The sequence below is a fragment of the Anguilla rostrata genome, chromosome 4, assembly GCF_018555375.3.
Source record: "Anguilla rostrata isolate EN2019 chromosome 4, ASM1855537v3, whole genome shotgun sequence".
Classification (NCBI taxonomy): domain Eukaryota; kingdom Metazoa; phylum Chordata; class Actinopteri; order Anguilliformes; family Anguillidae; genus Anguilla; species Anguilla rostrata.
Window position 1 is genome coordinate 44,783,772 of NC_057936.1, and position 26,911 is coordinate 44,810,682.

The following is a 26,911-nucleotide window of genomic DNA, read 5'->3' on the forward strand; positions in this document are numbered from 1 at the left end:
GAGCTCATACTCACCCTATACAATACCCTTGTCAGACCACACTTAGAGTACTGTGTGCAGTTCTGGGGACCGTACTACAAGAAAGATATAGAGGCGCTGGAAAAGGTCCAAAGACGGGCCACCAGATTGATTCCGGGTATAAAAGATAAGTGTTATGAGGAAAGGTTTGAGATGCTTGGACTTTTCAAGCATAATAAAAGGAGACTTAGGGGAGATTTGATTGTTAATCCCTTTAATAAATTTTAAAGCCTCAAAGTGAACTACAGGAAATTATTCAAGTTGAGTTCGGTTAGCAGAATGAGGGGGCATAAATGGAAACTGGCAAAGTGTAAATTTCACACAGACATTAGGAAATATTTTTTCACACAGAGAGTGGTCAATGTGTGGAATAGTTTGTCTGGACATGTAGTGGAGGTAGAAACACTGGGGGTATTCAAGGCCCGGCTTGATACAGTGTTAGATACTATCTAGCTTTTAGGTAAACTAAGCATTAAGTACAGTTTAGTGGTAGGAATAGACTAGCAATGTTGGGCTGAATGGCCTGTTCTCGTCTTACGTTTTGTTATGTTATGTTATTGTGGCAAACACGCCTGCCACAGGCCACCGAAGTGGCTTTCCTAGGGGCCCTCCAGCACAGAGACACAGGGAGAAGATCAAATAGTCCACATTTATTTACGAGGGTTTGGCAAGATGGTAACAGCCAAAGTGAACAGATGTAACCCAGTCATGACCGAAGCTCCCCGTGTGAGTGGGGATGGCAGATTTAACCTGTGCGCAGTGATTACCTCACTACGCACAGGTGCAGCCACTCCTGTTCCTGGGCCCAATTAGCCTGGCCAATTATCTAATTCTTAACCAATTATCCAATTGGCCAGGTCTAATTAGCTTGACCCAGGGCAGGTGTGGCTGCTTAAACCAGCCATCCCCACACCACAGTTATGTTCTAATGATAATAGTTATGAAAAAACAATCAAGCAAACGTTTGAGTGTTGGATCTAAATAAAGGCACTTTCAGTTGCTACTCACTAGTTAAAACTAGCTTCTGTTTGTGTTCTGGGAGATAGCCATGAAGACACTTCTCCAACTCTGCTAGGCAGGAACTGTGAGTGGGACGGCTAACCGCATTAGCCCCTCTAGCTACCTAGCAAGCAAGTAATGTTCTTAATCACAGGAGTGTTAGAATTGCTTAGAATGATGCAGCGTTATCCTTTATGAAGCTTAACCTGTGCGTTTTTTTTTTTTTTTTGAGACTTGCTTTCTCTTCAATAAAGGATTTTCACTCATTCAATAAATTTGTGGATGCATTGTTTATTGATTTGCATCCTATGTTGGGAATGGATGTGTGTGAAGTAACTAGTACATCAATATCTATAGCACTAGGTCTTATTATCTATAATTTTAACATGCAGATCGATATTTGCAGTGCTGCTGCTTTTGCCTGAATGCGTAAGCAACCAATGACCATGAGTGATCACTCCCTGCTCGTGTTTATTGACAAGAGGTCTTACCATTTTGTGAAGTCTAATTATGAATTGAAAAAGGGCGTTCAGAAATAAAAACCCCATTCAGAAATAAGTCATTCAAAAAAAATGTCATTATGAAATGGAAAAGGCCATTTGGAAACACAACATGTTATTATACGATAAAATATAATCATGTCATTGTGAAAAGGACAAGCATGAGGTGACAATTATTAAATTATTTCGAAATAAAATGAAGTATATATTTAATTACATTACAGGCATTTAGCAGACACACTTATCCAGAGCGACTTACACAACTTTTACATTGCATGCATTTATACAGCTGGATATATACAGTACAGAAGCAATGCAGGGTAAATGCCTTGCTCAAGGGTACAACGGCAGTGGCTTACCTGAGAATCAAACCTGTGGCCTTTAGGTTACAAGACCAGCCCCTTACCCGTTATACTACACTGTAATCTCCTCACGAAAGGGTCAGGATCCCAGATTGACTGCACAGGGTAAACGCCTGGGAAGCGAATGAAGAAACAGCTTTTGCTTCACTTCACATATAGAGGACTCGTAAGGAAAGGGAAAAAAGTAACAGAAGAAAATGGCCAATTTTATTTTGCGGAAAGCTGAGCCCAAGGACGTGCCCAACATACTGAAACTCATAAAGGTAACTAAATGACTAGTTGGCTATAATGGCTGCCCTATTTGACTGGTAGTGGACAAGCATTTCTGCTGTTTTTGGCCGTTTACTCAGATTGCAATGTACAAACTTCTGCCCATTGATTTGTCATTAATGTAAAATGTTCAGCATTTTAATGCTATGTCACCAAACGACTGAAACCCCTATGTTTGTATGTTTTGACTAAGAATACTTTCCTCTATAGTAGGCCTATAGTCACATTGGGTGGTACATTCGGCTACATTTTCATTTTAAAAGCATTTGCTGATATTCATAGCAGAGAGTGGGTTAGGGGGGGAGTCAGACTTCGGCAGGGGGGATTCAGATTTCGGCAAGGGCATTTGATGACTGTATCCTTACCTGGATCTATGCTATATACTCTGAAAAGCATTTGACAACGTTGGTAACAGCATGGATTGTCCATCAGCTGTACAGAAATCGTCCAGCAGCAACAAAATTTGTCCATTTTATTTCCCCCAAGGTGTCAATCTCAAGCTAAATTTTCATATTTCCATAAACTTTTTCAGTTTTTTTCCCCCCACGATATATATATATATGTCAGTATACACACACACACACACACACACACACACACACCTCCCTTTTTCTTCCCCCTTCCTACTGTATAAGCCGCCCCCCCCCCCAAGAAAAAGAAGAAAAAACACATTGCAAGGAGAGCAGAGGTTATTTGTTCAGTTTACTTGTATGCTTGCGTATACATCAGCCCTTGCAATAAATGTATCTTAAAAATTCAATCGAAAAAAAAAATGTTATTTTAAATAATAGGTTAGAAAGACAAGGACCATGGTTCTTGAAAGAAAAGCATACATAGGACCTAATGCTGCTCTGGATACAGGTAGCCTATATCGTGGGTGTTCCTATGACTTGTATTCCGAGTGCTTACAGCTTTGAAACTCCCTTTATTTCGTTTTACAATGTCAAATCCTTTTAAAGATAGGCTAATCATAACTTCCCCGCATTTCTGTCCGCTTTATCCTATAATAATTTAGATCATGGGAGAGCAGAAAATGAAGAATTGTTGCTAAATATGGTCTCAGAATGAAACAAAGTTCGACCCGATCAAATGTGAAAAGAACGACATATACATATAGGACTAATCAATAATGAAAATGCAAAGGCTTACAACTATTAATTACAAGAGGGGATGGAAAAGGAAAAGCATTTTAATTGACTAGGCTATTAGAAGCAGGGCTAATGTTGATTAACTAGACTTATACAACGGCTTGGCTGAATACTCCATTCTGATTGGTCCAGGGGTGGGCATTATTCCTCAGTAAAGTGACACCTCTGCCTTTTAACAGTTCTAAAATCAATGCGCTACAAAATCCAGCATTCTAAAGAAGTTTTAACAGCAACATTATTCTTTTGATTTTGAAATGTTCTTATATCCCCTCCCTTTTCAATGCCCAATTTCGCAATAGATGAATCGCGGTTCTAGTTACTGGCTTCATTTAGGGACGCCAACCATCCCACAAAATACGGAATTGTCCCTTATTTGGATTTGGACAGTAGAACAGGCGTTCCGTATTTAACTCATGGCTACAGGACGCATTTTCATTCGTATCTTTGTGAACGATTATGTTTGTAGTAACCACTGTTTTTAATACAATTCAATAGTTAACTAGCTAGCTAGCTGGGATAACAAGCATGCCATTCTGACCTAAAACCCAGAATTTTTATATTGGCTAGGTGACAAGTGACGGCGAACCTATCATAAAGCTAACTGGCATTCAAACCCGGTTTCAGAGTGTCTTGGAAAAACGTAATGTCTACACTGCGAGACCGCAACATTTTAAAATGAATATTTCAAAGTTAGGCATTTCAATAGCTTTTTTTTACGTTACATTACATTACATTACAGGCATTTAGCAGACGCTCTTATCCAGAGCGACTTACACAACTTTTACATAGCATTTTACATTGTATCCATTTATACAGCTGGATATATACTGAAGCAATTTCGGTTAAGTACCTTGCTCAAGGGTACAACGGCAGTGTCTTACCCGGGAATCGAACCTGCGATCTTTCGGTTACAAGCCCAGTTCCTTACCCACTGTGCTACACTCACATGACCTAGACACCCCAAATTACCATTGGATTGCTCACCAAGTACTGGCACATGTTGCACAGCCTTTGCTTTATCTATTTTATATGAATATTTCAAATTTTGTAAATTCAATAGGTTTTTGGTCACATGACCTACACACCTCAAACTACTTTCAGTGTCCACTGACCTTGCATACATGTTGCACAGCCTTTGCTTTGTCCATTTTCATCTCAAACTATTTTATATGAATATTTCAATGTTTTTAATACATATAATTCAATAGCTTTTAGGTCACATGATCTAGACACCCCAAATTACTATTGGATTGCTCACAGAATACAGACAAAAGGCCTCTTGTAAAAGGGATTGGGAATTTAAAAAGGCAGCAGACAAACATGGGATAGACACAGCATCAACAAACAGAGGAACCAGCACATCACACTGGTTGTGGAAATCCTTTGGTTTTCTGAAAAATAGATGAAACATTTTTATGTAAAAAAAAAGTGTATCAACATTTTTGATTTTCATAGTCTGACAATTTTCTGGTCTGTGTGACAGTTGTCCAAAGGAAAATATAGAATTTATTTGTTTAAAAATAAAAAAATGTAATGTTTTTTATTGACTTACAAATGGACACCAGCAACAGAGACAACACTTCCATCTTCCTCTCTTCACCTTGTTGAGGAGTGGTGTACTCATGCCAAGGCATAATTGATGGAACCATCTCTTACAAGAGTCACACTTAATCTAAAAGGTAATTAACAAACAATAATAATGACAGAATCTTACGCATACTTACTTGCCTAAGTTCCTTTCAGATAATTATCTGATAATGACCTTATGAATAATTTAATACAGGAGCCACATTGTTAATTGCAGATGGGACATGGTAAATCTTGGTTAGTTTAAACCTGGCATACAAGACCATTTTCCTCCTCTGGCAACTTGTGAGATTTACCAAAATGTAAACCTAGTGATAATTTATGGAATTAATTCATTATCATGCTGATATTATTGTAAATACAAGTTTTTAATGAAGTAATATTGTGGTCATCACATTCTACACTAGTGTTAAAACTAAATAACTGTATTTACAATAATATCAGCATGATGATAAATTAATTCCATAAATTATCACTTGGTTTACATTTTGGTAAAAAGTTTCCAGAGGAGGAAAATGGTCTTGTATGCCATGTTTAAACTGGAAAAAAGCAAAGGCTGTGCAACATGCATGCATGGTCACTGGACACTCTGAAAGTAGTTTGAGGTGTGTAGGTCATGTGACTAAAAAGCTATTGAAATTCCAAACTTCGAAATACTCATATAAAATAGCATGAGATGAAAATGGACAAAGCAAAGGCTGTGCAACATGTGTCAGTACTCGGTGAGCAATCCAATAGGGATTTGGGGTGTCTAGGTCATGCGACCAAAAAGCTATTGAAATTCCTAACTTTGAAATATTCATAAAAAATTGCATGAGATGAAAATTGACAAAGCAAAGGCTGTGCAACCTGTGTCCAGTGTTTGTGAACAATTTAAAAGTGGTTTGAAGTTTCTAGGTCCTTTTTGTCTAGGAGCTATTGAAATTAAAATAATTTGTAATCTGTAATTTGTTGACGGTCGCTAACCACTTGCACTGACTAAGCGGAAAGTAGGGAAGAGTCGGGGAAATAAGACGATACGAAACTGGGTGTCTGAATATCTGTCTGAATATCCAACGTTGTGAAGACCATTGCATTGTGTCTCTAAACCTCGGGACAAAGCGGGAAAGGGTTGGCTAGACTGGGTGTCCGAATATCTGTTGAATATCCAACTTGAAACCAACTTCACCGTGGTTGGGGGACACTGGTCGTAAGGTAGAATTATTTCAATGTATTTTCTCTGTAGATCTATCTCTGCTGGTGCTAACGGTATATTTGGTAAACAGCCGTTATCTACCGGTGCGCGCCAAACCGTTCAATTTAATTTTTTGTTTTCTTTTTAGGAACTTGTTTGACTGAGAAAGGTGAGACGTTGACCTGATTTCGTGGTGGCACGATTGGCACGTCGCCGCCCGGTTTGGACCTCCAGTCTGACTAATATTGTGGCTTTGTTCACAGATCTGTTGGAGGACGAATTCGGAGATCACTCATTCTATCACTGTGTCATTGTGGAAGTACCGGGGGACCACCAGAATGCCGATGGTACGCATGGCATAGGCATAGAAGAGCTACGCGAGTACCCATAATGATGACATATGCCGTTGAAATATGAGGGGTGGAAGCAACAAGAAATATGAAATGAACAGTGAATTGAATAAATTACATTGAAATGTTGGTAATAAAAATACAATCAAATTAAATGTCACAAAATGAAATGCTATTAAATACTAAAGTGTTAAAACACTGTCAAATGAAATGATCGCTCAGTGATAAAATACTGTTATTTACAAATAATTAGGGGTCCAAGCAGCGAAGCTGGTGGAACCCTATTGTATCTGTTAGAATTAGATTATTATTATTATTTATTTTTTCTCAGCTAAAAGTGTCTGAGGCTCAGCAACCATAAGTCCTAGACCAATAAAATTTGTAGTTGTGTTCCTATGCCCCCCCCCCTACTCAGACACTACAAATCACCTACGTCGGCCAGATGGTGGCGCTATAACAAAGGGTTCTGCTTAAAAGGCCATAACTCCCATACCATAAGTCAGATCAACACAAAACCTCATCAACTGATGCATCTGAATGTGCTCTACTTTGCTATTGGGACCACCTATGTCTGCCATATTGTTTGCCCGCCATTATGATTTTTTATTAGTTGCGGCGTGGAAGAGCTGCAGCTCTACAAGTGTTATGACATCGAGTAAAGTCCTTTATGGCAAGCGGCTAGGAGACATCCATGGCAACACAACTAAGTAATCTGACACTGTCGGGTCTAGTTTTTATCAGTGAGGGGAGGGACTGAACTTCACAACGGACAATATTATCTATCTGGGCATTCATAAAAATATTATTTCACCAATCAAAAATCGTATTCCGACATAGCAACAAGGTAAACCCGACAAAAGTCGTAAGATATGCCAATATGGCTGTGAAAACGCTGCTCACTGAATAACGAAATAAACGGACAACGGATTGCAACATGACCAAGATGGCGGCGTGTGCACAACGCGAGGCTCAGCGTCTCTCCAGTTTTCGCAAATTAGCGGTTATCTACTTAGTCGTTTTAAGTCTGTTCACTCAGAACAGTTTTGCATACGTATCGTACACCCGACAAGAACTTTTGGATATAGGATTATTCAACTCGGACAACTTTATCAGCGATCTTCGGCTCTACACTGAGACCGTCAGGACACCGGAGGCTACCAACCCGGCTCCGCCGGCCAGAAGTACTCGCAGGCGGCGTCGAGACCGCAAACAAAAGCGGGGGACAAGAGGAGGGCTAAGAGCCAAGCTAAGGCTATCTCCTCATCGGCTATCTCTACCCAGCATTTTCCTCGCCAATGTACGGTCCCTGGCGAACAAGATGGATGAACTGCGACTGCGGATCACCACTCATAAAAGAATTATGGACTGCAACGTCATGATTTTTACGGAAACTTGGCTTAACAGCAGCGTTCCCGATAGCGTCATTGAGCTACCTGGCCGCTACATCCTCAGGGCGGACAGAACAGCTGATGACTCCGGTAAAACCAGAGGTGGGGGATTGTGCATTTATGTCAACAAAGCTTGGTGCACAGACAATGCCGTTATCGAGAGTCACTGCTCTGCTAACCTAGAACATCTCATGTGCAGACCTTTTTATCTGCCCAGAGAGTTTACATCTGCTGTTGTGACTGCAGCATACATACCCCCGGACACTAATGCTAAGCTTGCTATGACAGAACTGCAGGCCGCCATTAGCAAACAACAGACTACACACCCGGAGGCAGCCTTTATCATTGCGGGAGATTTCAACCACTCCAACCTAAAGACTGTACTCCCCAAATTCCATCAGCATGTCTCCTGCCCTACAAGAGGGGACAAGACCTTAGACCATGTTTACACTAACATGGCTGAGGCATACAAAGCCATTCCCCTCCCTCACCTGGGACAGTCTGATCACCTCTCATTGTTCCTACTCCCTAAGTACACACCACTCATCAAACGTGTGAAACCGTCAGTTAGAACAGTTAAAGTATAGCCAGAGGGAGCAGACTCTGTCCTACAGCACCGGTTTCAACACACAGACTGGAGTATGTTTGCCACTCAGGCCACCCTGGATTCCCACACAGACATTGATGCCTATGCCTCCTCTGTTTTGGACTATATCAACGCTATCATCAACAGTGTTACCACCTACAAGCAGATTACAACATTCCCCAATCAGAAGCCGTGGATGAACAGAGAGGTCCGCCTACTGCTGAAGGCACGCGACGCTGCTTTCAGATCAGGTGACGCGCAGGCCTACAGTTCAGCCAGGGCTAACCTGAAAAGGGGCATCAAGAGGGCCAAGCACAGCCACAAGCTAAGGATTGAGGAGCACTTCACCTACAACTCCGACCCCCGACGCATGTGGCAGGGCATCCAGGCCATCACGGACTACAAACCCAGCTACACCTCCCCCCCAACCAGCGACACCTCCCTCCCTGACGAGCTTAATAACTTCTACGCTCGCTTTGACAGGGACAACCAGGAGGCGGCCATCAAGGCTGTACTCCCTGCAGACTACCAGCCCCTTACACTCGCCCCCACCGACGTGTGTGCAGCACTGAGCAGGCTCAATGCACGCAAGGCTGCTGGCCCTGATGGCATCCCCAGACGCATGCTCAAGGCCTGCGCTGGGCAGCTGACTGAGGTCCTGACTGACATCTTCAACCTGTCACTGGCCCAAGCAGCTGTCCCCACGTGCTTCAAATCCACCTCCATCGTGCCGGTGCCGAAAAACTCCTCTGCAGCGAGCCTAAATGACTTCCGCCCTGTTGCACTCACCTCCACCATCATGAAGTGCTTCGAGAGGCTGGTCCTGGCTCATCTCAAATCCTGCCTACCACCCACACTGGACCCCTTCCAATTCGCCTACCGTCAAAATAGGAGTACGGAGGACGCCATCTCCACAGCGTTACACTCCGCCCTCTCCCACTTGGACAACAACAACACCTATGTAAGAATGCTGTTCATTGACTTTAGTTCAGCATTCAACACCATCATCCCCTCCAAACTGATCACCAAACTTGGTGACCTTGGTATCAACCCCTCCCTCTGCAACTGGATACTAGACTTCCTAACCAACAGACCTCAGTGTGTTAGGTTAGACAACCTCACCTCCTCAACCCTCATCCTGAGCACCGGCGTCCCACAAGGCTGTGTGCTGAGTCCTCTCCTATACTCCGCAGAACACAGGCAGGTTCAAAAGCAAGCAGGAACACAGTCAGAAACAAAAATGAAACGCTAGAAGATACCTACAAGTCAGGAACAAACACAAGGAACCAGCACCTGAGTCAAGCGGACAAAGAACTTAAATAGACTGAAAACCAACAAGACACAGGAGGGCACAATTAACAATCAAACCAGGACAGGATGGGAACAACGAGACACAATCAGAAACAATAATAAAATAATTGAAAGCAATAATACAATTAACAGGGGACCGAGCAGGACACAAAACAGAAGTGCCGCCATCTGGCGGCCCAACAAGGAGAAACAGAGACAGAAACACAGAACCATGACACACTCCTCAGTTAATTTGTTTTAGCAGTTCTAATGAGTTAGTAGTAGAAAAAAAAAAGAAAAAAAATTAATTAATAAATTGCTGCGAGTGCATGTATATTACTGCGTAATGTTACGGTTTACTGCACAATAGTGACAAAGCAACTTGTCAAGCTGTTGCACGTGGGTCTGAGCCATTTAAAAAAAATTGTGATATGCAATACTCCATTGGAAAGCTTATATTGTCTTCTACTGGATAAGAGGTATCAATCAAACCAGAATTAACTGAACAGTTACATTGGCCTAACTTGTGATTGGTGTGTTGTGCATGGCATTTGTAAATGCCTGCCCCCGCTTTCTATTTACTTACTTATTTCTCAAATGGATTGTTCAAGACAATAAATGACTACTGAAAGGAACATCTTGTGTGTAAAACCAATAGTAAGATTATATATTTATTCCATATTTAGTTGCAGATATTGATAGTAGAATGACATCGTATAATTACACAAGAATTCCTGTTGTTTATTTCGCTCTTTAGTGAGCAGTATTGTATTGGCATACCTTCACGCTATTGTTGGGTTTATCTTCTTGTTATGACAGAATGCAAATTTTTGGTGGTGAATATTTTTATGAACTTTCAGATGGACACTGTGGGGCAAAACTTGTACCCATACATGGATTTCCGGATCAAAGCATAATTTCTCTGTGGAGAAAATGAAGGGCACTTTCATATAACCCTCCCTGCCACAGTCTGTGATTTGAACTGGCATTTAAAACGTGGATGTTTTTTATCAGGACACATTTCTCTTAAACCCCACTGGATTCGCTGAATTTCGATACTGCTTTCCTACCGATATAATTATTTTCCAAACAGCAAGCCAACACTGCTGTGAATGTTTTTTTTTTATGTCACAGCTGACCTGCTGGCTTTTCCAAGTAGGTCAAAGCTACCGTTAGCTAGCAAAGAAATTTAAAGAAAGTACACTGAACAAAAAGATAAATGCAACACTTTTATTTTTGCAGCCATTTTAATGCATTTAAATAATACCTCAAAGATTTGTTCTATCTGCACAAAAATCTTATTTCTTTCAAATTTTGCCCACAAATTTGTTTATATCACTTAGCTAGCATTTCCCCTTTGTTAAGATAATTAATCTCCTGCTTAGGTGTGGCATATCAAGATGCTGATTAAAAGCCATGATCACTACACAGGTGCTCCTTATGATGGGGTCAATTAAAGGCCACCCTAAAATGTTGAGTTTTTTGTTCAACACCATGTCACAGATGCCTCAAGAGTTAGGAGATCATGCAATTGGCATGCTGGCTGCAGGAATGTCCTGTAGAGCTGTTGCCATAGTAATGGGTGTTCATTTCTCCACCATAAGCCACCTCCAGCGTCGTTTCAGAGATTTTGGAAGTTCGTCCAACAGGCCTCACAACCGCAGACCACGTGTAACCACACCAGCCCAGGACCACCACACTCGACTTCTTCACCTGTGGGTTTGTATGAATTGTCAATAATGCCAGACTGTACTAAAAATGGCGACAATGCCGTAAACAACACGTGTGGTATTACGCACAGCTATTTTGGAAGGTACCAAGGCATCACAAATGCACGTATATTTCACAAACGGATTGTCCAAGACACTGTATGACCACTCAGTCTCAAAAGGGACATCTCTGCATAAAACCAATGGTAAGGTTGTATATCTATTCAATATTTAGTCCCAGATATTGACTGTAGAATGACATGGTATCATTTTTGAAAACTTTGTCTTGTTTATTTCGTTATTCAGTGAGCAGCCTTTTCACTGCTGTATTGGAATATCTTAAAGCTATTGTTGGGTTTATCTTGTTGCTATGACGGAATACGATTTTTGAGTGGTGAAAGAATATTTTTATGAATGCCCAGATAGACAACATTGTCCATTATGTCATGGGTGGGGGGTGTAGTTGCAGATGAGACTGCAGGGAGGGGGTGCTTGTTAAATGAACAACCAGAGCGACAATGGTGGCGCTGCAAAACTCCGTATTCGGCACAGTTGTCGTGTATCGTCTACTAATGAAACTAAAATGAAGCGTTTCTGTTTTTATATCGTACTTGCAGCAGCACTGAATGTCTGAGTTCAGTAGGGGCTTTGTGCTAAGAGGTAAATGAATATATTTCATTTGACTGATTTATTTATTACCTTTAAACTCAATAAAATCTTATAAATTGATAAGTGTTGCATTTCTATTTTTGTTCAGTGTACTTGAATAACTTAAGGAAATTACTAATGAGAATAGCAACAATAATTTAAACTACATTGATATTTATAGTGATATATACAACTATACAAAACAAAAACAAATGTAAAATTTATTGCACTATTGGGTAAATTGTAAGCGCTTGTTAAATGGATGATCTACACAACAATGGTGGCATTTAGAAACGTATTTGGCATAGTTGACACACATCCTGTACTAATAAAGCTAAAACACAGAGCTTGTGGTTTCCACTCAGTTTGGTTTGGTTGCAGGAGCTCTGAATGTCTGCAATCTAAGGATGCCGGCCACTAAGGGGGCTTGTGCAAAGGAGTTAATGAATTTGTTGCACTGCAGTTCCAATCACCGATTTTATCAGTTTTCTGCTTTCACTACCACGTTTATCAATTCACCACTCTTATCAATTCAAGGACAGTTTCAACAAACTGTCTCACCCATTGAGAGTGCATACCTCTATGAATTTGATGATTGACAGCTCTTGCATTTGGACTATCCAGCCGTGGGATCTTGCGCCCTGTTTATGCACTTTTATTAGTCTATATCCATTATTGAAAATATGTTGGGTGTGTGATTTCAACGTGTCTGCCAACATGTTAACATGTCAGGGGCTTTATATTTCATTATCATATCATTATTCTTATTAATAAAATACCAGCAAAGAACAATTAAGTTCGCTGGGTGAATAAATTGACTGTTTTGTTGTCCTGGTTAGCTAGCTAAGTGCACAGGGCTGTTGGGTAGCCTCGTTATATGAGAACAATTGGCAGATTTGCTGTAGCCTATGTCTATTGCTGTCGCCTAATGGGGCTAAGCAGCTAGAGTACCACATGTTGGTTGATTTTAGCTCCACAGATACAGAAGTAGTTGACTAGTGTCAACTGTAGCTGTGAATGTTAGCTAGCCTGCAATTTTCACTTCCCAGTGTAGTTTTTTTTTTTTCTTTCTTTCTTTTTTGCAAAAGGAAAAATTTGACCCTTGCAACCATCGCTAAACGGAGCATTGGAACAGGGAATATCACCCAGAAGCATAGCCAATATTCACATAGTTGGGCCTAAGTGCATAAAACTAGATGGGCCAGTATTTCTAGCATGGCGTAAGTGATGGGAGATTTATCGGAGACAGTGCAATTTATTAATTTATTTTCATATTTTTAAAATTTTGTTATTATATATATATTAATTGTTTTGTGATAGTGGGAAGGGGCGGGTGGGGGTGGGGGTTGGAATATCTAAATAAGGATGATTTAACACAAATTGATAAAAGTGGTGTTGAAAGCTGCATCAAAATGATTAACGTGGTGGTGAAATAAGATTGGTGATTGGAATTGCAGTGCAACAAATTGATTAAACCGCTAGTGAATAATGGCAAGGTGATTAGACACAATGGTAAAATTATTTGTAAATTTATTTTATCTCCGTGGGATTAATTTGATAGTGTTAGCACTTCAATATTTAATTTGCATTTTAGTATAATAATTTTATTGCATGTTATTTTATTCAATATTTAATTTACAATTTGATTCAGTATTTATTTAGTCATTTTTGTTACTTTCACCCCTCATATTTAAATGTAATTGCTGATGGGATGCTGTAGTGCTGATGTGAGTAAGGTTATTGTGGATGCTCCAGTGTTTGAATAGATTTGGTGGTCACTAAGTCTTATATTTTTTGCATTGAGAGCCAATCTATTAGAAATTATAATAATAATACTAAATAATACTAATTAATAAATTGATTGATCAGCCTTGTGGGATGGTGTTATACAAGTGAATCCTGATCCTATAAAAATTGTGTTTTGGGCCTTTTTGAAGCATATTTTAAGCCACAACAAAGGAATTTCTAATATTTGAAAATTGTTATTTCTGTCTTTGTTTTCCTGTTTAGTTTAAATCCTTCCATGGTTCCATGTGTCTCAGTTTGCAGCAGAGCATATAAAAGAACTTTGAGTTTGACAGAATCTCACTTGCTCCCCCAGTCAGGTCTTTTTTCACATTTATTTGGAAAAGATGTAGGCTGGTTCTTTCTCACAGCCCCCCTCCCCGATTGCACTACTCCTTTTCCATTTCCCATTTAAGGGCACATTCTTAATTAAAGTTTGGCTGTGTTCTTTGACTGGACCATGGGTGTCATCCTTTCAGGCCATGCAGTGATTGGTTTTGCTATGTACTACTTCACCTATGACCCCTGGATCGGCAAACTGCTGTACCTAGAGGACTTCTATGTGATGAAGGAGTATAGAGGTACTTACTGGCCTTCTGAACTGAGACAGCATTAAACGCATACCATTTTACCCATCACAATGCTCAAAGGTTGCTATATATGCATCACATTTTACACCATATGATGCTGCAGTGTTGCTGAACTCATTTTAAACGGTATGTAAAACATTTTGTCATTTCTCTGGTGTTAATCTAAAGCATCTATATTTGCTTCCTCAGGTTTTGGAATCGGGTCTGAAATCCTTAAGAATCTCAGTCAGGTAAGCGATTGCTTGGACCGGGTGCTGTCGTTGTTAGAGGTTTTGCTGGTTTAGAGTCAAGCCTGTAAGTCTACAGAGGTACAACCTTCTAGCTGAGAGGTTTTTCTTTTAAAATACAGTTTTGGCATCATGCAAAGAGAATAAACATACAGCATACCGCCCAAATGGCCACTAATGCTGGGAATGAGTATGAAGCTGATACGGTGCTGATATTGAACTAACTATCCAATTTTTTCACAGACTTTGCATAGTTCCTAACGATTACCCTCGAGAGGAAATTTCCAGCACAGTCTATTTTAGTCAAATAACTACTCCCATATTGTTTGTACAGTGAATCCTATAAACAAGCTAGAAGTTACCTTTCATTGTTTTGCTGTACTTATGGTGACTGTAAGTCTTGGTCTTGGAGCCACAAGATCTGTTGGTCTTGATGTTCACCTTAAAACCAGCGACTAATTCGGTCTTAGAGGGTCTTAAACCGATCTGGTTTCACTTTGGTATAACACACATAATTTTGTGGTGCTTACCTTATTGTATTGGCATAGTGTGAATACTAGCAGCATCAGCTGTCCCCGCTGACCATTAATGGCATTGGTGTTCCTCCCGGTTGCCCGATTCCCAGAGGGTAATCAATTGAACAGAGTACTAATGTGAAACGGTCTGATTTTAGTTTTTTGGAATATCTGAGGACAACGTTTCATTGCCTTATTAAAAACATAAAAATAAAAAAATCCGTAAAAAGTTTCATTATTTTATCCCTGCGATGTATCATTGAGCATGATAACATATTCACAAGGGCATGTGGATTAAGAACAATCTAACTACGGCTTGTTGTATTTTTACGCAGCTGCCAGTCTGAAAATAGTTTCTCTATTTATAGCCAACCTGAAAATCAGCTCATCGGCTCAGAAAAACAGGGGCATTTGACGTTAGTGCTCTTAACAATCCTCCGTTGATGTTTGTGCTTTAAAAGTATTCATTTCAGCAATGTCCCGAAAATGAATGGGAGTGAATTGGTGGCTGGACGACGTTAATGGTCAACAGCTGATGTTGCTTGTATTCATGCTAAGCAAATATGGGGTAAGCTCCACGAAATTGTGTGTTATTCCAAAGTTAAAAATCCATTTCAAACAGGTTTGGTGGGTTAATTGAACAAATGATTGCACAGTTAAGTGCTGAGTAACTGCAGAAACCAGCAGGCCATGTGTCTCCAGGATGAGGTTTGCGGAACTAAGTGTTACATTTAAGTGGGAAGGGGTGCAGTGATATTGAATGCTGTGCAGAGGATTTGCCTGCAATCCAGGTTCATTTTACATACACCAACCCCCCCCCCCCCCCACCACCAGGAAGCAGTGAAGACGCGATGCCGCAGCATGCACTTTCTTGTGGCAGAGTGGAACAAGGCTTCCATCGAGTTCTACAAGCGGAGCGGTGCATATGACCTTTCGCTGCAGGAGGACTGGCGGCTCTTCAGGATCAACAAGCAGTACCTGCTCAAGATGTCTGCGGAGGAGTGAGCTGGAATCACATGAAATGCTGGCTAGCTAGTGGGAGCGACTGGGAACGGGTACATGGCTCAGTTCCCACAATCCAGTTTTTTAAAAACATACTTCTACTGAGCATGAGGTGACCTTTCACCTTGATAAGTTTTAATACGTCACCTAATATGTAGCTGCACCTAACTCTAGATCTGATTAACTCTGGATCTGGATATTTGTCATTTTTATTTGACCTCTTGGAGGGTTTGAGTAGAGATTGTGATTTTGGAGAAGTACAGTAAATATCTGCTTTTAAACCAGCCTATAAATCTGTTAATTTCTTCAGGGGGGTCAAAACCCCATCTGAAGCGTTGCTGTGGGATGGCATTCCATTCCTCAACCAGGATTCGTCGCAGGTCAGCCAACGTGGTTGAATGGAATGGCCTACCAACAGCCCAGACCTCAACCCAATTGAACACTTGTGGGATCAGCTCGGGCATGCTGTATGTGCTAGAGTGACCAACGCAACCACGTTGGCTGACCTGCGATGAATCCTGGTTGAGGAATGGAATGCCATCCCACAGCAACGCGTGACCAGGCTGGTGACCAGCATGAGGAGGAGGTGCCAGGCTGTTGTGACTGCGTATGATTCTTCCACCCGCTACTGAGGCTCCTGACTGTTTGTTCAATGAATAAAGCGTAAAATTACCAATATGTCTTGTTTGTTCCTTGTTACTGATAGAGAGTTCAATCATCCAATCCCCCAAACAACTCAAAACAATAGAGTCAATACCAACAGGAGAATAAACTGTTTGACATTGGCAGGGAAATTTGGCACATTTCACTTGGGACCCCACCCACATAATCAGCTGTGCTGCTCATCCCACAAATGCATTATCCTTACAAATGGGACATCATTGTAAAGGGAAGTGAGCAGGCTTTCCAATGATATAACATACAATGCTAATAATACAGACAAGAGATATGATCGACCAAACACAAATTTCCAAACGTTTTTTGAGGAGTTTAGTACACCAGCTAGTGTTTTTAATATCTCTTAAGCATCTACGTACAATACAAATATAATGTGCATTATAGTGTGAAAGACACACTGTGGAAGACTTGAAAACCTGAAGCTACACAATGTAGTATAGACAGCTCAAACAAAACTGTGGTCTGTATTTGTTCACAGTAAATGAGAAACAGAAAGAACTGAGGCATTCAATCTCCTGATCAAGCTACCTCACATCTTGAATTTGTCCTGTTTCTAAAAGCTTTGGGCTTCACCTTGTTGATAACCTGAGTATAATACAAATGTACAGTCTTGTGATAAGTTTTTGATAGTGTACGTTTCCCCCCACCCCTCCAATCTCCTTCCTCCCGGTACTTTTGGTCAAATTGATAGTGAATGGCATGTCCCAGAAATTTCATTATGGTATGTAATCATAGTTGGGATTTGAAACTGGCTAACATAGCTGAATGATTGTCCCATTTACTCTTTGGCATGGACGCTCTGACAATTTGTTCCAGTTAGCTGTATCACAGTAGTTGACCTATTATAGTGTTCAGCCATTTGGAGGAAGTGGCTCTTCGGCTGAATATTGCAATTCAACATTCAGGGTAGACAAGATCAGTTGGACGCTCTTATCGTATACTGCCCGTGGAAGCTGTGTAGAGTTAACATTAGATAGCATTTATTTCTGTGTACATTTATTTATTGGCTGGACCGCAACAAACGCGAATGTCTGTGAGTAACTGAGTGAGTGATGAAGTTACACCATTGGTCGGCCGAGTTATGAAGTTACACCATTGGTCGGCCGGAGAGGTCCAGCCATATACTAGGTTTTGACCTGGTCTTGTTTTTCACCTTTTTTACATTCATATTCATTGAGTCATTTATTATTTTTTAAATTTAGAATTTTTGGTCCTCCATTCATTCCATCGCTGAGATCCTTCACTCTGCTCTTCCTGTGAATGCTGATCTTTGCCACATCACAGTTTAGCTGAGTCACTGTCGTGCTGGCCAGTCTTGTATGTTTTAGTGAAATGCTGTTTATTCTGCTCAATTTGTATTTCTCACAAACAGAACATCCACCAAGCTGGCACACTTTCCGTTGCTCTGACTTGTGCTCTCTGTATAAAATCTGTCTGGAGATGTAATATGATGTGACCTTGCATTTGTTTTGACTAGCCTGTAATTAGGTAGTACAGCACAACCAGCTGCTAAAAATGAAGAAGTCTCAAAAACACACTGAGCTTGAGCACAAATAAGTCATAAATAGCTTACAGATATCTTCAGTGTAAATGCAAATTGCTGCAATTCAGTAAGAAGCTGCAATGTGATCGCCAAGTGCATAATGTAGAGCTATACTTGTCAGTGTCGCACCACACATTTGTGTCTGAACTTTTGTGCTGTGTCTGGCAAATATGAAAAGTGTGACCTTTAAATCTGAAATACCAGGAAGTGAGAGATCAGAACTCACAGGCTGTGATGAGTACCAGCAATGTTCCTTACTTCTCCATATTGCCGATACACAGATTTAAGTATTACTTGAAAATGTGCAGGAATGTTATTTATTCCCACTTATACTATATGAGCAAAAGTATCTGGACACCCCTTGGTCTGGGGCTGCTCTTCTTGGTTTGGGCTAGGCCCCTTAGTGAAGGCAGATCACATTCTAGATGATTCTGTGCTTCCACAACAGTTTGGGGAAGGCCCTTTCCTGTTTCAGCATGACAATGCCCTCGGGCACATAGTGAGGTCCATATAGAAATGGTTTTGTCGAGAATTGTGTGGAAGAACTTGACTGGCCTACACAGAGCCCTGACCTCAACCCTATCCAACAACTTTGGGGTCAGTTAGAAAGCCAACTACGAGGCAGGCCTAATCGCCCAATCAGTGCCCAACCTCACTAATGCTCTTCTGGCTGAATGGAAGCAAATCCCTGAAGCGATATTCCAACATCTAGTATAAAGCCTTCCCAGAAGAGTGGAGGATGTTATAACAGCAAAGGGTGGTCCGACTTCATATTACTAACCATAATTTTGGATGAAAAGTTGGATGTCAGGTGTCTACATACTTTTGACCATGTAGTGTATTTACTTGAGTGGTCACAGTATAGTAAATAATTACCTTAGCAGGTGAGCATAAATTATCTAATATTTTCTTATCATCATTTTCTTTTCTCCCTATCTTCTTGACTCAAAAAAAATATTTTGTGAAATGAAAGCAGCCAATGTGCACTGCTTCTTTTCTATATCTAGTTCACCATCTGAGCTGTGTAGCCATTGTGTTGTTGGAGTACACTTTCATGCTGAAGTGTTTGACCAGTCACGCCTCTTGACATGAGCACAATCTACCATCCCTCCCTCCCCAGGTGACATTATGGCCAATTTTGGATTAATTGTGCTTTCTAATCATGGTGCTGTGGCACACTTACTTGAATTTCCCTGCTTTTCTATATACCATACAGATGTATACATAATGGTGTGTACACATACTTAGCACATACCACCAAATCCAACACTGAACATAAATATTATTTAATATACTGTACAGCTGCATTCAGGAGGACTAAATTGTTGTGTTAAATCACTATGTATTTCACCAAGTTTGAAAGAATGAATATGAACATTTATATCTGGAAAGAAATGGAAAACTTCCCAATTTCCAATAATTGGCTTGTTGTAAATATAAGTAATCTCTTTTTTTATTTTTATTACAATAAACGTAGACAGTAAGAGTTCTCTTATGAAAAGTACAGGATTGTAACATTACAATCTGATAAGTCAGATCTACTGCCTAAAGTCAGTTGGTGACTCAACATATTGAACATGGCTGGGGTATTTGAGAGGAGTATTTAGTCATCAAGGGGCAGGGGCAGGGGGCAGGGCACCCCCCCCCCACCCCCCCCGCATTTACATGCTAATGAAAAACGAGTTAGACATGCACAAAGCATCCACAGAACTGCGCTCCTACAGTTAATTTCAAAGACCCACAGATGCAAGAATAACAGCCCAAAACTGCAAATATATTTACTGCCTGTAAAATGCCATATTCCTATTGCATAATGATGGTGTTTTTATGCTTCCATGATGTCCGATGGGCCTCGACATTACATTACATTTATTTGACAGTCGCTTTTATCCAAATAAGTGCACACTGAAGGTCATTAGCACAACTACTAAACACAGATCTGATAAGGTACAATACTCATTATGTAACATCTATCCGTAGACATTGAATATCAAGTCCAGGATGTGTGTGTACTGGTTGGGTGTTGGGCCTCTCCACATATGGCCTGCTGCACCATATAATCTACCAGCATTTGTAATCTTGTAATCCTGCTGGAGGTATATGATAGCACACTTCCACATGACAGTCAGTAAACTTTTGTGTAGTTAATAGAAGTGGGAAACATAATCTCAGACCTTGGAGCTCAGAAAGTGTAAAGGGTTGACTGTGGACTTGGCACCCGTAGCTGGAGACCGGCAGTGAGAGGACCCTCGTCTTCCTTGATGAAATGATATGGCAGTGTAATACGTGTCATAAGGTTTTTTTATTGACTACAATTTTGTCATGCCAATACAGCTATTTGAATTGAAAAATTGTGAAATGACATCTGATAGATACGTGAGTAGTTTTGTGAATGACATCGATATATTCCAGTCAGGGCTTAAATTGGGATTTGGGAGGTGGGTGAAAAAAGGTACAAACCAATGAATGTCTCAGCTCAAAATAGTTGTATCTTTAATGTATTGTGCACATAATTGTAATTAAGGAAAACAATGTTTTAAAAAGAATGTATACTATTGATGCAAGCTTTTAAATATTTCAAGTTTATTGAGTGTCATTAATGCTGAGAATTTTTTTACCCACGAAAATAATCGGTCATCCTCCTCTTTTGTCCTCCCTTTCTTTCTCCTTTATCCATCTTTCTTAAACTGTTGAATTGAAACAAAATAAAACCAGCGGCGACTGGTGAGCTGAAAATTGGTGATGCGCAGAACTTTCCTTTAAACTAATGATCTCAAACTGTTTTAATTAATTTTCAGTGATTAACAAGCATGCAAACGATCTGACTAAGCAATTGGGACTAAGAAAGGGACACACAGCTTCTTCCTATTGTGTTAGGGAGATTAAATGATAAATGCGATTTCAAAAAATCAGTTTTAATCACTGAACGGTGGCGGAATCTTCCTGGGATTTTCCTCGAGTGTCAATGCAATTAATCCACAAAATATGCTACTCAATAGCAATACTATCATACTATACAGCCAGCTCTCCCCAAATAGGCAGTTTTAGCGAGTAGCCTAGGCCTTATAGCCTATATTCATTTTCATTTGCAGTACGAAATTGTACACATTTTTAATCAACATTATTTGCGGATAGCTGCATGCACTTCTTTCTCCGCACTCAAATTCATAGCAAATATCTGCAATGCGTAGATTGTAAACAAAATTGAAGTGCAGGTTTTGTTTTTGCTGGTTATTCTGAAAGCTAACATGGTAGATAACAGACTGGTGTATCTTGTTTGTTTGTCTAGACTACTTGGTGATTAAAATAGATTTTTAATGGATAAATTGAATTTATGATTTAATCCCCCTAACACGGTATGAAGACGCTATGTGTTAGGCTACTTGCCAAGATTAGTCCGATCGTTGGCACGCTTGATAATAGAGGAAAATTTACTAATGAAAACAGGTTGAGATCAGTGATTAGTTTAGAGGAAAGTTTTGCGCCCCACCAATTTTCAGCTCACCAGTCGCCGCTGAAAAAACGTTATGTATGTCGGAAATATTTAATCCTATCTTAGCTGCTGACCAGAAACCTGCTGATTTTGCTCAAGCAATCAAAGTTGTCGTTAATAATAGCCGGCGTTCGTGGGGGCTGTTTATTCATCTCTCTTTAAAATGTTGCATAGATTAAATTACATGTAAATGAAATTACCTACCATGTCTGCTTCCAAACAATCAAGACAATCAACAATATTTTTCTTTCTGTGCCTGTCTATATAAACGACTGTTCCTCCTGTGTTTTTTTCTTTGGATTTTTGATTTGGTTGAGCAAGTAACTGGCTCAAGGGAACACATGGACAGGAGCATACGAAAAATGGACTGGATTGCCATAGTTATTTGTAAAACTGCCGGTCAAAATTAATTATTAATTTACCAAAGGTGGGTGGACGCCGTCCACCTGCGTCCACCCCAAATTTAACCCGATTCCAGTCTACATGTGTTCTGTGGATTTGGAGAAGGTCTATGACTGTGTTCCTTGGTGGTATTTTGCCGGAGGTTCTGCGGGAGTATGGGGTGCCGTGGTCTCTACTATGAGCCATTCAGTCTCTGTACACTCAAATGAGAGCTGTGTTTGCATTCTTGACATTAAGTCAAGCTCCCCTTCTGTTCCTGGTATTCATGGACAGGATCTTCTGGAGCAGACGAGGTCTGTAGTTTGTCCGCATTGGAGACACAGGGGTGACATCTCTCCTTTTGGCTTCATTGTACTGTGATGTTCAATGTATACTAGAACAGTTTGCTGTCAAGGATGACACGGATGGAATGAGGATCAGCACCTCCAAGTCTGTGACCATAGTCATCTCCTGGGAAGAGATGGCTTCTCCCCTTCAACTGTCCCCTCTCACATGGAGTTCAACTATCAGGAGGTCTTATTCACAAGTGAAGGTAACAGGGATCAGGAGATTGACCGCCATGCACAGTGCCTTCGGAAAGTATTCATTAACTTTTTCCACATTTTGTTACGTTACAGCCTTATTATAAAATTGATTCAATTAATTTTTATTCTAATCAATCTACACACAATACACCACAATGACAAAGTGAAAGCATGTTTTGAATTTTTTGCAAATTTATTAAAAATAGAAAAATGAAATATCACATTTACATAAGTATTCAGACCCTTTACTCAGTACTTTGTTGAGGCACCTTTGGCAGCAATTAGAGCCTTGAGTCTCCTTGGGTATGACACTACAAGCTTGGCACACCTGTATTTGGGGTATTTCTCCCATTCTTCTCTGCAGATCCTCTCAAGCTCTGTCAGGTTGGATGGGTACAGTTGCTGCATAGCTATTTTCAGGTCTCTCCAGAGTGGTTTGTTTGGGTTCAAGTCCATACTCTGGCTGGGCCACTCAAGGACATTCACAGACTTGTCCCGAAGCCACTCCTGCGTTGTCTTAGCTGTGTGCTTAGGGTGTTGTCCTGTTGGAAGGTGAACCTTCGCTCCAGTCTGAGGTCCTGAGCGCTCTGGCACAGGTTTTCATCAAGGATCTCTATACTTTTCTCCATTCATCTTTCCCTCAAACCTGACTAGTCTCCAAGTTCCTGCGGCTGAAAAACATCCCCATAGCATGATGCTGCTGCTACCACCATGCTTTACCGTAGGAATGGTATTGGCCAGGTGATGAGTGGTGCTTGGTTTCCTCCAGATGTGACGCTTGGCATTGTGGCCAAAAAGTGGCCAGCTCGAGTCCTGGTGGTTCCAAACTTCTTTCATCGAAGAATGATGGAGGCCACTGTGTTCTTCGGGACCTTCAATGCTGCAGAAATTCTTTTGTACCCTTCCCCAGATCTGTACCTCAACACAATCCTGTCTCAGAGGGCTACGGACAATTCCTTCGACTTCATGGTTTGGTTTTTGCTCTGACATGCACTGTCAACTATGGGACATATATATATATATATATATATATATATATATATATAGACAGGTGTGTGCCTTCCCCAATCATCTCCTATCAATTGAATTTACCACAGGTGGACTCCAATCAAGTTGTAGAAACATCTCAAGGATGATCAATGGAAACAGGATACACCTGAACTCAATTTTGAGTGTCATAGCAAATGGTCTGAATATTTATGTAAATGTGTTTTTTTATTTTTAATAAATTTGCAAACATTTCTAAAAACCTGTTTTTGCTTTGTCATTATGGGATATTGTGTGTAGATTGATGAAAATAAAAATGAATTTAATCAATTTTAGAATAAGGCTGTAATGTAACAAAATGTGGAAAGAGTGAAGGGGTCTGAATACTTTTCGAAGGCACTGTAGGTGCAGCAGCCGCAGTGATGTGGGCATTGTATTGGCCATTAGTGGTTAAGAAGGAGCTGCCAAATCAAGAGCTTTGCCAAAAGGGGGCCCCCTGTGTGCCTCCCTTTGGAGGTCATTTGGGGACATCCAACTGGGAGGAGACCCAGGGGCAGACCTAAGACACACTAGAGGGATTATATGTCTCACCTGGCCTGAGATTGCCCAGGATGAGCTGGAGGAAGTCAGTGGAGAGTGGGGCGTCTGGACTGCTCTGCTTGCCTTGTTGCTAACCGTGACCCTTACTTGGATCAAGCTGTGAGAAATTGTATGGATGTTGATACCCATTTTTATTAGGTACCTAATTGTGTAATGACATGCATTAGTGTTCAAATATATGTTTTAGTTACTATGTGACCTTCTGAAAAGATGTTTATAAACAGATAATGTAATTAGAATTTTTCCCTTGGTAGCTAGCCAGGTATCACCAGCACAAAATAGAAAAGCTAGCAATGCAGGATAAATCTACACCAGGTAATTGTGATATAAACCAATTTGTGTTGGTTAGTTGTAGGGCTGGGTGATCGTTTGTCTCTTTAGAGTGGCCTAATATTACCCGGAGGGATCACCGAATGTCTTGCCCAAGGGGGGGGGGGTGGGGATGGTAGGGGGGGATCTTGGGTTTCTCATTAACAGGTCAATTTTGCAGTTTGCCGTTTTGATTAGTAAAAACTGACTGACTAGCCTAGCTAGCAATATAGCAATATAGCTAGCTTCTCTATTTTGTGCTGGTGATAGCTATAGCTACTAAAAGGAAAGACTGTAATTGGCATGACCAAATTGTACTTTTAAAAAATCGTGTTACTCTGGCATCTGGCATTTCATTGAGGAAGAACAAGAGTATAAGAGTCTCTGGCTAACAGGTCTCTCGTTGCAGTTACAGGTCCACAGCAAACAACTACAGCGAGAAGTGTGGACGGTTGGTATGGCAATGGGGACTGGTTACCATCTTTTGAGGGTGATCAGGTAAAGGCTATGCCAGGTTAATGAGAAGAGAAAAAGAAAAACACTAGGCAAAAATAATACAGAAGAAAAGGAAGAGGGAGAGAAGGGGCCTATATCTACAAACTTCTACCAAGTGAAAAAAAACACTATATTGAGAAGATATGGTCAATAATCAGTGTGAAATCTTACAAATTGCCAGCTAGGTTCTGGAGTGGAGATCGAGACAAGCTATACCTTCCCACCTATACTTGGACATTGCTATTTATTATTAAAACATCTATGTGTAGTGTGGAAGAGCTCCTCTCATTCTCCAATCCAAACAGAGAAATGAGCTGTGAACAGGATCTTTTTGGGAGGGACACCAATACAACTAGACATTGGGCAAGGGGAATTTGATGTTTTCCCAAAGTTGTCCCACTGTCAAGTAACTGAAACTGAGACACTGTGAATGATATGACGTTATGTTAGCCTTGACGAAACAATATTGGAGACAACACTGGACATTGTTAGCCTGGATCCAGACCCCGAATTTCTGTGCCTGCATTATCGTTTTCTTTTTCTGGCAAGAAAACAAGAATGCTGACAAGACAATTCAGGGTCTGGATAATCCAGACAGATATTGCCTATTCTGTAAAACTATAATTCGTTCAACACCCAGTTGAGTAAGTTACCCAAGAGTAAGTGTATTGTCTTCCAAGCACACTTTGGAATAAATGATGAATTCCAAGTTTATGTCATGTGATTTAGCTCATAAGAAAACACTTCTGACAATGTGTATTCAGTGTCTAATGGCAGCCATGTTCTTACAGGGAGCAACTTTTCCTTTTAAAATTTGATTAAAACTAGAGTATACTTGATGCCTGCCAAGGATCATGTCAGTATCCAGTATGCTTCATGAGAAGATGATTCTTAACTATTATTTTTCAAGATTGAACAATGGGTGTAAAAGCTGAATTCTCAAATCCTCTCAACAAATATCTTTTTTCAGTATTGACACAATTCTCATTTTATCTTGTTCATGAGGTTATGTCCTTTCATTCAGTATGTGATTTAGGCCAATATTCTAATTATGGAATTAATTATTTACATAATTTTTTTACATTTAAAAAAATGGCCAGAGAATGCAGATTATATAACACCGTGTTGAGGCCCACAGAGTTTGAGAATGATTAGCTCTCATTTATGTTTAACCACAAGCTAGGTGGATCTTGATCACAACTCATTTCTCTTTTATTCAGTGAAACTTTCAGAAGATATAACACAAAACAAGACTGACTGTATAACACAAGCTGGCTGCCCCTTTTATACAGCCCTGGGCTCAGTATGCAAATCACACTCACAAAATCTCACACATTGTCTCACATACATCACACATTGTCTAGCTAGCCAATCTGTGGCTCGCTTGGTATTCCCAAACACTGTTACGACTCTCAGGCATCTAGGGGTAGGAGGGAGTACGTAACATATTTATTGTTAAATAAAATGACCGGGTGAAAAGGTGTTGAGAGCGTTTAGTGTAAATAATCAAGACAGACAAGATTGAAGATGCTATTAAAGGTGTTATATTATAAAAGAGTGCAAGGGAGGTACTATTTACATTTTTACAAATATTTACACAAAATAAAGACACCATTAGTTCACAAGGCCAAGGTACATGGATGTTGCCAAAGAAATGAAATAAACAAAACCAAACAGAGCTAGAACAAAAATAAGCGGATTAACTAACTAAGTACAACAAAAGACTGCCTAT

At 40.3% G+C, this 26,911-nt stretch overlaps 1 pseudogene; it reads left to right on the plus strand.

Annotated features, from left to right (window-relative positions):
• The first annotated feature begins 2,076 nt into the window (after positions 1–2,076).
• Positions 2,077–16,151, plus strand: LOC135254306 (diamine acetyltransferase 1-like; annotated as a pseudogene).
• The last annotated feature ends 10,760 nt before the right edge of the window (positions 16,152–26,911 follow it).